Source organism: Pan paniscus, chromosome 8 (genome assembly GCF_029289425.2).
Source record: "Pan paniscus chromosome 8, NHGRI_mPanPan1-v2.0_pri, whole genome shotgun sequence".
Taxonomy (NCBI): domain Eukaryota; kingdom Metazoa; phylum Chordata; class Mammalia; order Primates; family Hominidae; genus Pan; species Pan paniscus.
The window spans coordinates 44,072,539-44,084,871 of NC_073257.2; the positions used below are offsets into that span (position 1 = coordinate 44,072,539).

The following is a 12,333-nucleotide window of genomic DNA, read 5'->3' on the forward strand; positions in this document are numbered from 1 at the left end:
CAGCGTGTATTAAAGTCACAAGACCAGTCTTTCAAATAGATGTTTTGAATGGGGCAAAGCCTTTTCATCTTGAAGCCCTGTAAGTCACTCCAGAGAGTGTGGGAAAAGCAAAGTGCTTGGCATAGGGTACGGTAGTAGCAGAGGATCTTAATTATAGTTCTTCACATTTGAGTGAAGTTCTGAAGCTATGAAATAGAAAGTAGGAATTATCATCTCAGTTACCTTAGTTTTGATGTGTGGACCAAAGAAAATGTTCAGGAATCTTCATATTGTGAAATGTGCAGTACATGTTTAAGGTTGTAGAATATTGGCTCTAAGGAGAATTTTATATTCATTCTTAACAGAGAACTAAGTTAGAGACAGTATCTTCAGATTATTGTTTCCCCAAAGACCCTTACCTGGTTTTACTGTTGAATTAAACAGTAAAATTAAACTGTTGAGTTAAACAGCATTAAAGATGGTGCAGTAGCATCATTAGATGCATGGCCTTGGAAGAACATAGCTTTCATATCAGAAATGTACTTTTTTCAAAAAATCTATATTTCCTTTTAAATAATTTTATAATCTCAGCTTTCATTTTAGAGTTGGGGGTACATGTGTAGGTTTGCTATGTGGATATATTGTGTGATGCTAAGGTTTTGGGTGCAAATGATCCTGTCACTCAAATACTGACCATAGTGCCCAGTAAGTACCTTTCCAGCCCTTACTCCTTTTCTTTTGTTCCCCCTTTGGTTGTCCCCAGTGTCTGTTCCAATCTTTATGTCTATGTGTGCCCAATGCTTAGCTCCCACTTAGAAGTGAAAACATGTAGTATTTGGTTTTCTGTGCCAGTGTTAATTTGCTTAGGATGACAGACTCCAGCTGCATCCATGCTGCCGCAAAGGACATGATTTCATTCTTTTTAATGGCTGCGTAGCATTTCATGGTGTGTGTGTATATATATATACATGTATATATATAAATGTATACATAAATGTACTTTTTCATGTGAGAATTCTTCCAATAAAATATTGATGACTGTGGCATAGGAGTGTAAAATTAGAAGTGCTTCATATGGATACAATGCCTACATTTCAGAAATCTTCATGCAGCTCTTCTGGAATGTGGGCAAATTAGTCTCATGGTTTTCTCTATGGTCAACCATTTTCTATTATACTCACCTTGTCAGAAGATATTTAATTTACCACAATTAACTAAAAGCTTTTGTTTAAAAAGTATGTCTTATGGAAAACAGAACAGAGGTGACTAATTTTTTGTGTGCAGTAAATGTTTTTAAGTAAACATTTCTACAACCAGGTGAAGGAAATGATTAAGTAGAAATTGGGACTTGCATGTAATTTTTTAAAAGATTGTGAAACTTGTTAATATTATGCATGTGTCCAACTTCTTTTCTATTTTCAAATTATTCCAGTAACAAAGGTTTATGCAATAGGTATACTCCCAAAAGGTTGTGTTACTATATAATGCAAATGCATGAGGATCAGTGTTTAAGCAATTAGTCAAAACCTCTAATTTACCTCTTCCCAAACGTAATGTATTATCTCTTGAGTTATCTATAAGCGGCTAGTTGTAGGAAAAAATGAGAAAAGCTGGCTATATAGCAAGTTTGTTCATCCAGAAAACTTCAGGGTTTTTAGTTTGAAACCTTCATTAGAAATTTTTAAATAGTTAAAAGCAACTGTAATTGTAGCTACTTGTTATCAGTTGTTCTTCAGGCCTAGTTCTTAAAAGAGAAATTTTAGGAGTATGCTACTCTAATTTCAACAGATAATCATTTAAGATGCTGTCATGATAGAAAACGACTCCAGAATAATAAGGATAGTTTATATGTTTCTTAGAGATTCTGTAATGATCAATTTTTAGAAAGTACACTTCATACAAAGCCAAATATTTGCTTTTGTTTTTTTGTTGTTGTTGTTTTTCTTTTGTTTGGTTAATTTCAGCCAACCCCATTTACCCCATTATACTCAATTTTAATTTAATTGTTTTGAAAAATGTTCTTCCATTTCATTACAACATTTTACGTTTTCTCTAATATGTGTTTACGTAAATTCACTTTGAAGAAATGCATTTATACCATCAGCTTTATGGAGTTATTGCAAACCAATGCCATCATCAGTGAGACTATAAATTTTTTTTTGCAGACTAGTCTTTTCATCATGACTTTGCATAACATTGTTCCAGCTAGATCAACAAATTGATTATTATATTTTACTATATCATGAATAATGCCCAAAGGCTTAGTAATATGAGTGAAACTTACTGGGGATGATATTTTATTTAAGCTGCTGTATTTAAATGGTGCTGCAATTTAGGTATTCCATTGAATCTACATATAGTGCATACTTGACATAGTTAAGAAAAGGTTTTGTTACTTTTCTTATATTGAATATTGAGTAATACACAGTTCTGTTGTACGTTAGGATTTGAGTCCCTTATGTACAAAAATATTTACTACCTTCTTTGTTTCATTTCAGAATGACCTTATTTAAAAGTGTATGAGGCTATTTATAATCAACTCTGTGGAAGTGATTAAAGAGGTGTGAATAATAGGTTATTGGAACTTGACAGCTCATAGTTTGCTAAACTAGTGTTAGAACATTTATGCTGCTCAGATGTACCTTATTTTCCTTAAGTGAGAATTTCTGTTTTGACATGTGGTTTGTTGATATAATATATTGCATAGGTTTTTCTCTTTTAAGTGGTTTACCAAATCTTGATATTTTATTGCCTTATTTTACATTTTCAGCTTAATTAATCAACATTTTATGCTTAATAAGAATAACCTTGGTACAGGCTATAAACAAAACAGTCAGTATAGACAGAGTACGGTCCTTAAGTGGAGCATCAGCCTTCCATTTCAAGCTATCCTATAAAATAAATACAATCAAAATTTTTTTAAATGGGAAAAAAACTCTTTTCTTACAGAAAATTTGAAAACATTTGGTAGGTTAACATTCAGCAATTGTTACTCTGGGAGGAATGTTAGAACTCCTGAAGAAATTTGGGATAGCCAATATATCCATAAAAAGAAGAGGTGTGTATTTGGTATTTCATTAAATCTTTACTAATTTTAAATACAAAGACCAGAAAACCATGAATTTGAATCAATTGAATTTGAGTTAGACAGCCTTTTTATTTGAGAATAAAAAGAAATCTAGGAAAGCATTTTTAAAATTTTGAAACCATTACTTAATGAGTTTCCACTGTTCTCATGGATTCAGAGCATTGTCATTTGGTAGTACTCTCAAGTATTCTCAAGATTTACTAAAATGCATTTTAATAATCGCAATTCAGTTTTCCCTAACCAGCCAGGAGGTAATGTTTCTAAAAAGAACGTGGTTGGGAAAACTGTGGCAGAGAAAATCAGGCCTCATAGACAACAAAGGTTAGAGAAATAGAAGTAAAAATTACTGTGTATATATTCTACAATAAACCTGAGAAATTCTTTATTAAAAAATCCAAAATTAACCACATTTCTCAACATGAAAAACTTCCTAGACTAATTCATCACTGGACCCATTTACTCAGTTGTGATTTTAGCATTAGTTACCCACAAATTTTGAATTATGTAAATTACACCCATTTTAAAGTTTTTGAACTATCTGGCTTGAAACCTAATTTTTCTCTTGATTTCCTCTTGTTTTATTTTTCAAGTCTGAGAAATTATTGTGTAGCAGTCTATATTTTGGTGGAACTTAAGGGTATATTTTTCTAGACCTGACTTCATTTATTAAAAAGTTGGAGTACAAGTGTTTATGAAAGGATGGTATAATTGTTTCAAAGTATCAGTTGTATATGCATACATATAAATAGCCCAAATGTTTTATAAAAATGAAGTGTGATGATATATTCAAAGAACGCTGCAATAATTTATTTTTGGAGTACCATGGTACTTTGGAGAGAACTCTAGAGACCTGTTTTTAATCCTTTTCTTCTAATTACTCTCTGTGTGAATTTGAATAGTTTGCTTAGCTTTACTAAGCTTCCTATATCTTTTCCTTAAAAAGTGATGATAATACCAACTCTACCAATGTTACAGTATATTGTTCTAAGGATGTTCTGGTTAAAGTGCTTTGTAACTTGTGAATTGCAAGGGAATTGTAAGATTTGCCAATGTTGCACTTGTTGCCAATCTGAAGATTCAAGCTATAAGTTGAATACAAAGTATGTGACCTAGAGAAAACATTACTCTGCCCCCTACCCTCATCCCACCCCCATGACTCAGGTTGACAGCTATTCTTAGTTAAGAGATACTTGGGGAAAAGAGGACAGTTTAGAGAACTTCCTGTAGGTATTCATTGACTCGTAGTTCCTTTTGGTCTTCTCAGACACTTTTCTTAAAAGACAGTTTTATATCGGTAACCTCACTCTAAAGTCTGTAGAATAATAGCACATTCTGATTATAGAGTCAGTCTAACTTTATAACGCTAGAGTAGTACAGAGAACTCTCATGTTGTTTAGGTTTTCCAACTGGGGACATCCTGTGATCTGACTGTTCCTAGTGCACAAGCTAATCCCACCCATATCCTGTTTGTGAGTAATTGGATGGATGCCTGGAAAATCTAGTGCCAGATTGTATAGTGCCTTTACAACAGAAATCTCTAGTTTGAATTGATTTACCCTCTACCTAAACAAACACCTCTCATAGGTGAGCCTCTATTCTAAAAAGGCAAGATTATATAACATAGATCCCTAGTTCTTGTTTCCATAGTCATGCTTTGGATGGTACTCCCATTGATCTGGATCAGAGACATATGTAAAATACAATTTCAGGGTGTTGTTTTTCTGTATAACTGAAGCAGTAGATTTTGAGTTGTATACCTCTTCCCATGAATATAGAAGACAGCTTTGTAGGAAAAGAAATAATTTCTTCTTAAATCATCTTTTTATCTAAATTATTAAGAATAGGAAAATACCATTTGCATCATTGTAGTCTCTCTTACTTCTTGGGGTCTCTTTACAAGATACCAAAATACGTTTTAAAAAAAAAACCTGGATGCATATAGGTGTGTGCAAGCTTGTCGTAATTCAGAAAAAAAATCCATTGTTAAATTTCAAAGACGTGTAATAGTGCTAGCATTTACTACAGCATTGTGATAAAGGGCACAAGCTCTAGAGTCAGTATCCTGGATATAAATGCGAAATCCACCACTTACTGAAGAATTCTACCAGGCATGGCAAAAATAAAACCTTTCTTCTAATTGCCATATTCTTAGCCATAATTTGTAAATTATTCAAAATTAATAATTTGTTTTGGAACCCCAACTCAGTTAGTGGGTATAAGCCGAAAAAGGGAAGGATTGAAAAGTATAAAAAGTGATAGCTTCAGTGAGCCCTGGTTGATACCAGGGCTCAAATTATATTATGACTCACTCTCTTTCTCTCCCCCCACCTCCCTTGTATTTCTTCCTCCCTTTCCTCTGTCTGAGACATAGGGCTTGAACTGATTGCTTTAAAAGGCAGTGAATCTTGGCCGGGCGCGGTGGCTCAACGCCTGTAATCCCAGCACTTTGGGAGGCCAAGGCAGGTGGATCACGAGGTCAGGAGATCCAGACCATCCTGGCTAACATGGTGAAACCCCATCTCTACTAAAAATACAAACAAAAAAAATTAGCCGGGCATGGTGGCGGGCGCCTGTAGTCCCAGCTACTTGAGAGGCTGAGGCAGGAGAATGGCATGAACCCAGGAGGTGGAGCTTGCAGTGAGCCGAGATTGAGCCACTGCACTCCAGCCTGGGCAACTGAGCAAGACTCCATCTCAAAAAAAAAAAAAGGCAATGAATCTCTAATGGTTGATTGTATTTCTGTGGGGTCAGTGGTAATATCCCCCTTGTTGTTGTTTCTGATTGTGTTTATTTGAATTTTTGGTCTTTATTTGTCTAGCTAGCAGTCTGTTTCATTAATTTTTTTCAAAAAAACTAGCTCCTGGATTCGTTGATCTTTTGAATGGTTTTTCTTGTCTCTGTCTCCTTCAGTTCAGCTCTGATTTTGGTTATTTCTTGTCTTTTGCTAGCTTTGGGATTTGTGTGCTCTTGATTATCTAGTTATTTTAGTTGTGATGTCAGGTTGTTAACTCGAGATCTATCTTTTCGATGTGGGCATTTGGTGCTATAAATCTCCCTCTTAACACTGCCTTAGCTGTGTCCCAGAGATTCTGGTACATTGTCTCTTTGTTCCCATTAGTTTTAAAGAACTTTTTGATTACGTCCTTAATTTCATTATTTACCCAAAAGTCATTCAGGAGTAGGTTATTCAGTTTCCATGTAATTGTATGAGTGAGTGAATTTCTTAGTCTTGATTTTGAATTTGATTGCACTGTGGTCCAAGAGACTGTTAAGATTTCAGTTCTTTTACAGTTGCTTAGGAGGGTTTTACTTCCAATTATGTGAGCAGTTTTAGAGAGAAAGTGCCATGTGGCAATGAAAAGAATGTACATTCTGTTGTTTTTGGGTGGAGAGTTCTGTAAATATCTATCAGGTCCATTTGATCCAGTGCTGAGTTCAGGTCCTGAATATCTTTGTTAATTTTCTGTCTCAGTGATCTCATATTGTGAGTAGAGTGTTAAGTTTCCCACTATTACTGTGTGAGAGTCTCAGTCTCTTTGAAGGTCTCTTAAGAAGTTACTTTATGAATCTGGGTGCTCCTGTGTTGGGCACATACATATTTAGGATAGTTTGATCTTGTTGAATGTAAACCTTTACCATTGTATAATGCCCTTCTTTGCCTTTTTTAAAATCTTTGTTTGGTTTAAAGTCTGTTTTGTCAGAAACTAGAATTGCAACCCCTGCTTTTTGTTTTGTTTTGTTTTCCGTTAGCTTGGTAGATTTTCCTCATTCCCTTTATTTTGAGCCTATGTGTGTCACTGCATGTGAGATGGATCTCTTGAATACAGCATACCATTGGATCTTGGTTTTTTATCCAGTTTGCCATCCTGTGTCTTTTAATTGGGGCATTGAGCCCATTTACATTTAAGGTTAATAGTGATATGTGTGGATTTGATGCTGTCATAATGATGTTAGCTAGTTACTTTGCAGACTTGTTTATGTGGTTGACTTTATAGTGCCACTGGTCTGTGTACTTCAGTATGGTTTTGTAGGATCTGGTAACAGTCTTTCCTTTCCCTATTTAATGTTTCCTTTAGGAGCTCTTGTAAGGCAGATGTGGTGGTAACAAATTCAGCATTTGCTTGTCTGAAAAGGATCTTGTTTTTCCTTCACTTATGAAGCTTAGTTTGGCTAAATATGAAATTCTGGGTTAGAATTTATTTAAGAATGTTGAATATTGACTCCCAATCTCTTCTGGCTTGTAGGGTTTCGGAGGCCATTATCCTTAGCAAACTAACACAGGCATACTGCATGTTCTCACATGTAAGTAGGAGCTAAATGATGAGAACACATGGGCACACAGAGGGGAACAACAGACACTGGGGCTTACCAGTGGTGGAGGGTGGAAGGAGAGGATCAGAAAAAATAACTAATGGGTGGGTACTGGGCCTAATACCTGTGTGATGAAATAATCTGCACAACAAACCCTCATGACACAAGTTTAACTATGTAACAAACCTGCACTTGTACGCCTGAATTTAAAAGTTAAAAAAAAAAAAAAAAAAAAGCCAGTGAATCTGTTGTGAATACTTACAGGCAGAACTTTTTTTTTTTTTTTTTTTGAGACGAAGTCTCACTCTTGTCCCCCAAGCTGGAGTACAATGGCATAATCTCGGCTCACTGCAACCTCCACCTCCTGGGTTCAAGCGATTCTCCTGCCTCAGCCTCCTGAGTAGCTGGGATTACAGCCTGCCACCATGCCTGGCTAATTTTTGTATTTCTAGCAGAGACAGGGTTTCACCATGTTGGACAGGCTGGTCTCGAACTCCTGACGTCAGGTGATCCACCCGCCTTGGCCTCCCAAAGTGCTGAGATTACAGGCGTGAGCCACCACGCCCAGCCATAGGCAGAACTTTTACTTGAGGGAAGGATTGATATAAGATTCTGACATTCTGTTTTTTATGTTCTTTGTATATAATTGCATATGATTTTGAAATATAAATCTTTTGAATTTCTTATTAAACTTGTAAATGATGTTTGTAATCGTAGGCAATTTAGGATTTCATACTAGTTAAGGTATAGACTGTTAGAATGAATTCAGGGTAAACTGTGTGTGTTTGTGTACTGGGGAAACTGTGTGTAGTGGTGGCTTATAGGGTCATCTGTTAATTAGTTACTGAGATAGGCAGTTTATATAAATTGCTCATTCAGTCCTTAAAAAATCTTATAAGTAGTTATTATTCTCCCATTATACGTGAGAAAAATACAAGAAACTGCTTCCTTTTGCAAACCAAACACTGCCTTTAAACTTAGCATCTTAGACTGCCACTACCTGCAGACATGACTAGAACTTATTAAATATTGTCTTTTTTCAGTTTAGTAGTTACTTAGTAATATGGCCTTTATCTAAATTTCCTAATTTTGCCATGTTAAAATGTAAACCTATTTGAACTATGAACTTTGAATTTACTTTAATAAAAATAATTTCTACCACTGCTAATACAATGCAGAATTTTTAAGCTTAGCTTAAGATTAATGTTACTTTGGAAATAAATTGCTACACATTTACACACATAATTTATATAGGAAATAAATCAGTCTATGGAAATATATTTAGATTATAAGCCTTTTTAGCTACAGAAACAAAATTGTTTAGAATGAACTTACATAGCAAGACAAAATTGAAAACAGAGGCTTTAGAAGCTAGTGTAATATAAAGTTTACAGTTTACAAACATTACTTCATTTAAATAGCAGTTATTTTTACTTACTTTCATTGAAGAAATAAAATCCTATGATTCAACTTACAGTATACAGTCTTTTTGCATGGAGGGATGATTTTGTAAGGCCCAAATCAGTACTGCTTAAATCAGTACAAAGAGTGTATTTGTTTTATGGATCATGTTTCTGGTTTTTTCACCCAGAATAAAACTTTAAAAGGAAAAATTTTCTTCTGTTTCCAAAAGGAACTATTGGGGTATTTGGAGGGGTTGATCCACAACCCTAAACTGGCAGAGAGCTTGGGTGTATATATAAGCAGCTAATCTCTCACCTAGTTCCAGGTACATATCTTTGTTGTTGACCAGAAAAGTGCCTGACCAGAAGTCCACATACCTCTCCTGTTATTTTCCTTCCTATAAATGTGGCCTTGCCTGCCAGGGAGCATTGCCTTAAACTAAACTGGAAATAAGAAGCAGCATTCATTATACTATACACTTGATTTTAGCCAAAAGGCCAAGAAGCAATCATTCATTATACTATAAATCTCTATTGTATGAGGAGTAATAGAGGGCAGATATATCACTACAGGACATGCCTAGTATTTTGACATCCCAGAGTATGTTGCAGGGATCCTAGTATGTAAAAATCTCAGAAGCATAAACAAAATTTATTTTAAATTTTTGTTTTAATAAGCTTTTTTAAACTCCACATCCTACTTTTAGTGGGATATAAGGGTTATTAAATCACACTTCAAAAAGTTAGAAACCCTACAAAGGCCATACAGAAAATAAAATCCTCTGAACCTAGGTGCTACTCACTCAAGATAAATTTAATCATTTTATTATTTATGGATATAATCTAATGGAATAATTTTAATACTTTAATGAAAACATTACTTTCAATCAGATGTACAGAACTCATAGGAAAACTTGAAAATTCTTAATTATAACTGTAAGACCTACGTAGTATAACTAACAGATAAAAGGATTGTTTTTAAATCTTTATGAAAACGTGAAATGAAGCAACATAAACATTAATTTATTGACAAAATAGTTTATTTTAAACACATAAGAACAGAAAAGGTGGAGACTTGGTGGTTGTAAATTTGGACAGGAATATATTGAAATATCATGTGTATGTGGATACAGATATCAGTATTCTGGTTCCTGCCCTCAAAAAGCATATGTTCTTTTTAAGGAGTTAACAAAGATATGATAAAATACTGAAAGAATAATACCAGTGATACTTAGTAAGTGCTAATAACTACCTTCAGAATATAGTATAGACCAACACTGTCCGGTAGAACTTTCTTGGATGAAAGAAATGTTCTCTATTTTATCTAATAGCCACTGGCTACCTGTGGTTATTTGAGCACTTGAAATGTATGGTGTATGAATGAGGAATTTAATTTTATATTTTATTTAGAAATTTAATTAACTAATTTAAGGATAGACAGGGTGGCTCACACCTGTAATCCTAGCAGTTCGGGAGGCCAAGGCAGGTGGATTGCTTAAGCCCAGGAGTTTGAGACTAGCCTTGGCAATATGGCAAAACCCTGTCTCTACAGAAAATTTAAAAATTAGCCAGGTGTGGTACTGTGTGCCTGTGGTCCCAGCTACTCAGGAGGCTGAGGAAGGAGGATGTCTTGAGCCTGGAAGGTTGAGGCTGCAATGAGCTGTGATCATGCCACTGCACTCCAGCGTGAGCAGCAGAGCGCAATACCCTGTCTCAATTTTTTTTTAATTCAGTGTGAATAGATACATTTGATTAGTGGCTAACCTTATTAAATTCTACAATTCTCAAAAGATGCTTGTCTCAGGAACCCTTCATTTAAAAGTGATTTACGGCCCCAGAGTGCTTTTGACTATGTGGGTTATATTTACTGATATTTACAGCATTAAAAATAGAAAAATTTTAAATATTTATTCATTCTTAAAGTTACTACATGTTAACATAAAATATCTTTGAGGAAAAGCTATTTTTAAAAAAGAGTGGCATTGTTTTACATGTTTACAAATCTCTTTAATGTGTGGGTTAATAGAAGGCAGTTGAATTCTCATATCTGCTTCTATATTCTAGCTGTTGCAATGTGTTGAACTGTATTAAAACCTAACCTCACATAGATAGTTAGTTGGAATTAGCCTTTTTAGATAATTGTGGATATTCTTTGATTACTATACCAAAACTCACCAAGTAGCAGTTTCTTAAAGTTTAGTTGTGATGTAAAATATAAAACCATATCAATGAATTTTATAGTTACATTAAAAAATCACTGCTCTCTTGAACTTTGAGTGGGCCTTTTACCCACTTATTAATTTGCAACATCATGCATTAGTTATTTGGAAGATATTGGTTCACTGAATTGTCCAGATCTTCCAAATGTTGACACATTCCATTTTACCCAATCAAAAAATCACTAATAGCAGCACCAATCTCTTCAGAAGGGTCTTCAAAATTAGGAAATTGCAAAATTCAACTCAGCTGCAGTTAACATGTTTTCCAACATTCTCATTTACATCTGAAAGCTCAAATTTTATTGGCAACAAATTTGGCCAATTTGTCTTCCTTTAAATGACAGGCTTATTTGGCTTATTTTTGAGAAAATATCTGCCAAATACTCAAACCTGAATAACCATTGTTTGTCAGTTGGTTATTCTTTCAAGTTAAGTAGATGTACCATGAAAAAAGCAGCTACTTCGGTAGCAACTTAATTCCAGGAGTGATTTTCCATAAGACATCTGTTATACTTTGATGTCCAGCAGAAGTGTTTTGTGTATACATCCCATTTTGTTGTACAGAACACTAAAAAGACATACACTACAGGGTCAAAACTTATTAAAGTAATTTTTACTGCTTCATCAAGGATGTACTTAAGTGAAACTGGCAAACTTTTTAACTGGAAATGAGTGGCAGTGAGGGCTGCAAGGATATAGTTTGCTGCTGCTGCCTTGGTAAGTGCTAAGATGCCAACAGTTTGACCTACCATTGTCTTTGTATCATCAGTGCAAATGCCAAAGAAGTGAAAAGGGCAAGTACTGCCTTAGTATTATTATAAAAATGGTTTTGACCTTGCTGAAAAGACAATAATGGAGGCAAGAAATTGCTTTTAGTTCAAATAAGTTAAAGAAGACTCCATGATAAAGATCAATGTAATATGCATACCCTACTTTATTTTTCTTTACCTGCTTTTTTCTATAAAAATAAAAGTAGGAAAGCAATTAGCATGTTAAAAATTATTTAACCATGTTACTTTTAAAATCATTCTTTGATTCAGCAATTATTTATTAACTATTTTACAAAAGTTATTTTTGTTGTTGATAAGTGGGCAATATGTAATGTTTAGAATAATGATCATGCCAATAAAGCATCTGTGCCCCCACTGTAAAGCACTGCTATGTGCTGGGCACTGTGTTTATGTGCTTTTAAATGCATTCACGGAATCTTCATGGTAACCTTAGGAGGTAGGTTTTATAGAAAGTTAACTGGAATTAGTGCCAGCTCACAATTTTTATATAACTAGATAAATTACTTAATTTCTTTGGATTTCAGTTTTCTCAAGTATAAAAT

General features: G+C 34.4%; 1 protein-coding gene across 11 annotated transcripts in view; it reads left to right on the plus strand.

Annotated features, from left to right (window-relative positions):
- The window catches only part of ZEB1 (zinc finger E-box binding homeobox 1), a 209,934-nt gene that overhangs the window by 102,823 nt on the left and 94,778 nt on the right, over positions 1 to 12,333 (plus strand). The window lies entirely within an intron of this gene.